The sequence below is a fragment of the Hakea prostrata genome, chromosome 7 (assembly GCF_041222555.1).
Source record: "Hakea prostrata isolate BN-2017 chromosome 7, UWA_Hpros_2, whole genome shotgun sequence".
Classification (NCBI taxonomy): domain Eukaryota; kingdom Viridiplantae; phylum Streptophyta; class Magnoliopsida; order Proteales; family Proteaceae; genus Hakea; species Hakea prostrata.
In genome coordinates, this window is record NC_142606.1 from 57,286,931 (window position 1) to 57,292,509 (window position 5,579).

The following is a 5,579-nucleotide window of genomic DNA, read 5'->3' on the forward strand; positions in this document are numbered from 1 at the left end:
AAGACGACGGTTGAGAGCTAAAGACAACCAATGGCCCATATTGAAAAGACGCTTCGAAATCCACAACAAGCAAGATCAACGGTCAGAGGGAGGCCACATGGAAACATGTGGAGGTAAGCACTCGGCGCAAGAATACCTCCAATCGTCGCACCGCCATTGTGATAATGGAGGTATTACCGATTCATTGGAAACAGTGAATGGTATAGTAAAGCAAGGAAATGTTTGGATTCACGGATACCAGAAGGGGAACGTGTGGACTTTGCAGTAAATGGAGTGGGGAAGATTAATGCATCTTTCCAAAACGTATCTTCATAATATCTTTACAAAATTATCATTCGTCGAAGAATGTGAAGTTAAGCGATAAGTTTTATCATTTATATTTTGATATTCAAGACAAGATTTCGATAGGAGACGAGGAAATAGTAGGGCCAACATGAAAAAGAAGTGTCTATTCATTAGCAAGGAGGTCAATCTTTACCAAAAAAAAAAAAAAAAAGATAACTCCCTAAGCCTCTTCTTCATTGTTGCCCGAGGAGCCATGGGCAGGGGGACTTTTCTCAGGATCTTGAGAAGATCCTTCCTCAAGATTGACGTTGTCAGAACCCTCTTCAGCAGCCGCTTGTGGCTCGGCTTGTGACTTTTCCTCTGGAAGCGCCGGCTCGTCAACAAGATATGCTCATATTGTGGATCAGTTGGAAAATGATCATCTTCTTCCTGAGCCCAGTCTTGGAGATCCATGCCTAATTTCCCGAAGACCTCTTTATGGCACACCACACGAAAGGGGGCAGTATCGAAGGAAGGGATTGATGCGAGAATTCTTTCCCAAACGTCATTCTGCCCCAAAAGATAAGCTTGGATGTTGTAGGCACCTAACAGTTTAGAGAAAGGTACGCTGTTCAGGTACTTCCGAACACAATCTTTCCGAAGCTCTGGCTTGATGTGCTCGGGCTTGCTAGGGACCGCCCACTTCAGATATCTCTCGTTCTCCACACATTGAAATTCCAGTCTGTCACCAAACAAAGTGGCAGCTTCTTTCGCTTTCTTGGCCTCGCGCTCAACAGCAATAGCACGAGCTTTTGAAGAATTAAGGGCCTCCTTGAGGGAGTTCACTTCCTCCTCGTGCTTTCTTTGTAGCTCCTCGGCAGTTGCAGTAAGCCGGTCTATCTCAGAATTGGCTTTGGCCAAATTCTCTTCACAGGTTTGCAGCAAGGAGCCGTTGCGACCAACCCGGCTCAATGCTTCCATGTGCTGATAGAAGCTCAACACAGCATTCCTAGGAAGGCAGAAATTATCAGAAGAAGTCATAAGAAATTATGAAAAAATAAGCAAGAAGACTGGTACCTTGTGGATTGACTAACAAGGGAAACGTCGTCCAGGATTTCAAATTCACGACGATCGGAAGGTATAAGACTGAGAGAGCTCCACTTTGCAGCTTTCTCAGGATCCTGTGTCACCCTGTCGGTCAACTTCAGGGTCCACTGGGGGGTGAAGACCTCCTCACAATCCGCAGAATTTTTGGATTTTTTATGGGCGGAAGCATCAACTGTATCATGCCTCCTTTTGGTTCTGGCGGAGGAAGAGACATTAGACCTCTCCACCATCGGGTTTTTCCCTTTACCCGAAGCATCAGCCACAAGCCTGATATTCCTGATACCCCTGTAAGAGGGTTCGGGAGAGGGAACAAAAGCTTCTTGATCAACGGTCAAAGCTCTAGGTAATCGTTGTTCGGCTGTCACAACGGCCCTAGCGGCCTTCACTCGCAGGCTCTCGGGATTCATTCTTGGAGGCACTACAAAGAAGAGCAAGAGTCAGAATTAAAGACGTATCACTTCAGTAAAATTAAAGGATTATGGTTAGAAGCTCACAATGAGCCAAGCCCCAGTACTGAAGAATGGAGTTATACTCCACCTCAAGTCCATGTATCTTTTGATACCATGGAATGGATTTGATCTTCCTGATGGCCGCCTCGTCTACTTTGGATAAGGGAAGGCCCCGGTTATTCTCAGAAGAAGAAGTACACCGCCTCCAGACGGTCGGGAAGTTAAGATCTGATGGAGGCGCTCGACAGAAAAAGTATCGTTCGTGCCATCTTTTGTGGTTAGAAGGGCAAGTTCCTTTGACAAGGATGCTACCCCACCAATCAAGTTCAGCCTTATTGCGTTTGGACAGAAAAACCCACCCGGGAGGATGGGAGATAGAAAGAACATGAAAATGCACAAAGAGAGAAAGAGATGGCGTAATGCCAAGTTCAAAACACAAACCTAAGAAGCCGACGATGAGACGCCAGCTATTGGGAAGAAGCATTTCAAGGCAAATGTCCTAGTGATTCAGAACGGCTGAGAACAAAGGATTAAAAAAGGGAAAGCAAACCCCGCTTTCCAGTGCATCTATGTACAGGGAAAACTCACCCGAAAGGGTTGAATCAACCCTCTCATTAGGATGGGGAGCCCTAACCTGATAAGAGGAAGGAAAATCAAAATCTTGAATTGCTGAAAAAAGGGTTTCCTCCTTGAAAACGGAGGGGACAGAGCCAGGTCCGCCATCAGACCTGGAAGTTTGAGGCTACCTAGAAGATTCGGCAGTTACCCTAGGTGTCTTGGAAGATCCAGACTCAGGAAGGACAGAAGGAGTTTTGGTTTTTCTCTCCAAACTTTTTTGAGAAACTTCAGCAAATTCGCGCTAGAGGACAGTTAGGGTTTTATTATCACTATCCGACTGTTCGGAAGGAGGGGAAGCAAAAGCTTTGTCACCACTACTATAACTAACACTGGGTACCAGAGAAACCCTATTATCCGCCATTACTTGTTTCAGTAAGGTACAAAAAGAAAAAGACCAGTAAACTTACTGATTCAGTGAGGCAAAGGCACGAGAGCAGGAAGGCGCGAAGCAGACGACGAAGGTTCAAATTCCGGACAAGAAGAATAAAACCTACAAAGACAACGAACCTCTTTTAAAACACCCGCACGAGTGTTCGGGAATTTGAACGATCGAGATTGATTCAAAATCGACGATCAAGATTAGAAGACATTTTGAAAGTTTGAACTCACGAATCCAAAACAGGTGTTCGAAAACCGTCGCTTGGATTACGTGAGCCACGACAGATCGACTGCAAAGAAACACGTGGCATTACCCTCACAACGCTCGAGGAAAAGTGACCACCGCATTAAATGTGATATGACATTTAATGAAACACGCATAGACTATTGCTTGACGAAGAACCCAGTTAAAAACCAAGCCCTTGGGATAGACCGAACGCTTGGTCTGGGGGGCTCGTGATATGGAGAAAATATGATGAACCGGGTTCATACTTGGTTTGATCCACGACCCCGGTCGAGACGGAAGGAATCGACTCGCTCCCGAGCGGGCCGGGTCCGTAAGATGTCTTGCTGAGGAAGAAAGCTTATTCAAATACAAGCACGCCCTAATCCAACTTATGGATTAGGTTAATTACCCTAATGAAGGCAGACTCAAATTGACGGCTGCTGCTAATCATTATCAAAGGGATAATCATCGCATAACCTGGAGGTTATCTTAGGAGAAGTCTATCGCTTAACGGATCTAACTGTTAAGATCCAACGACTACCCGAAGAAGGCTCAAGTGCATCCAACGAAGGAGATTCGAAGGTACACTCTATATAAACCCCACTGCCATACGAGGTGAGGAACAGAGACTCATATACAGACTGGTAGACGTACACTATCAGGGGCTTACGATCTAGATCACCTTTCCCAGTTCTTCATTCCTTAGCTCTGTGCTTCTAGCAGAGCTGTTTGTGATTAAGTTCATTAACTTACTTAGCCTTCGGAGGTGGATTCCCGACCCCCGCGGTCAGGCCACATCTGACGCTTTCGTTTTGCATGTCATCACGAGGAGATCTAAGGGCTGAGTATATTTTGGACGCATCAGATATAATTGTATTTAGGACTTTTTAATTTTAATATTTGCATTAGATTGGGTTGTTTAGGTTAATTTTTAAAAATCCCCATCCCTCAGATCCCACATGTGTAACTTTTGTTCGAAAGATCAAGTAGATTGCGCTTCAGGTACGTCCTAAACTCTCCCTTTTGCTATAGTTATTTTCTTTTAATTTTACTTATTTAGCTTATTCTTTTTATTTTATTCTTCTGTGTGTATGCATGGTCGTCGGTCCCTAAACCCTGAGTTGACTCTACTTGACTTAGAGTTAGAAGAGACTTTGGCCAACCTTAGAAGGCAAAGAACCATGGCAAACTATGAGCCTCCAATGAGGCCCTTGAGTGAGCATTTCATTCCTACGATATATACTCCGGTTACTTGTATTAAGTTGCCTAACATAGAGGCGGCTCAATATGAGATCAAATCTAGTGTGATTCAAATGCTACCATCTTTTTATGGACTTGCCAATGAAGAGCCTTATAAGCACTTAGATGAGTTTTTAGAGGTGTCATCCACGGTTAAAATTCAAAACCTCGCAGTTGATGCTTTAAGGTTACTTCTTTTTCCATTCTCCCTTAAAGATAAAGCTAAGCATTAGCTTCATTTTTCGAACAATGTTAAAATTTCCACTTGGGTAGAAATGCAACAGGAGTTTCTTAAAAAGTTTTCCCCCATTGGCCGTACCAATAGCATTAGGAGAGCGATAACGAGTTTCTCCCAACAAGAAGGAGAACAATTTCATGAGGCCTAGGAAAGATTAAAAGAATTGCTTAGAAAGTGCCCCCATCATGCTATTCCTAAATGGCAATTGGTTCAATGCTTTTATGATGGCCTTAGAGACCGACATAGGCAAATGGTTGATTCTTCTTGTGGTGGGACTTTTATGCACAAGAATGAGAATGAGGCATGGGAACTTTTTGAGACCCTTAGTGAAAACTCCCAACACCATGCTTCAGCAGCTAGGATTGAGATTCCATCCATTGGGCAACCAAAGAGGAGCGGTCTCTATGAGATCAATCCTACCGTTGAGATGAGTGCTAAGGTTGACTTGCTATCAAAGAAATTGGATTATCTCTTGTCATTAGGACAACAAACCCCATCTCCACTTCTTACAAGTTCCTCTCCACCTAATCAGATTGAAGCATGTGCTTTATGTTCTAGCCTATCCCATGATGTCAGTGAGTGCTATTTTGCTACACAATACCCTGAGTTTGTTAAGGAGCATGCACATTTGGCCCAAGGAGTCTCTAAATTGGGTAATGATCCATATTCCAATACCTACAACCCAGGATGTCAAAACTACCCCAATTTTTCATGGCAAAACTCAATGCACAATCCCTCTAATCAAATACCTTATAGGCCACCTCCATTTAATATGCACCAAAATGCCTATAGGAATGAGCAACCATCATCTTCACAACCCTCACATAATTCATCATTTGAGGATAAGGTACTAAAAGCACTTAGTGGATTAGAGCAAAACACTCAGTTGTTGCATTCCCATTCTCAATCCATTAACAAATTGGAAATCCAACTTGGTCAACTAGCTGATGCCATCAATAGGAGGGAGGTTGGTCAGTTACGTAGTCAACCAATAGGTAACCCTAATCATCAAATTGGGCATAGGAAAGAACAAGTCCAAGCAATCTCTGTTGTGACACAT

At 43.7% G+C, this 5,579-nt stretch overlaps 1 non-coding gene across 1 annotated transcript; it reads right to left on the bottom strand.

Moving 5' to 3' along the window:
* Positions 1-4,604: 4,604 nt before the first annotated feature.
* LOC149011459 (small nucleolar RNA R71) lies at positions 4,605-4,711 on the bottom strand. Its single transcript, XR_016174858.1, has one exon. It is a non-coding gene; the product is annotated as a small nucleolar RNA R71 (small nucleolar RNA).
* Positions 4,712-5,579: the final 868 nt, after the last annotated feature.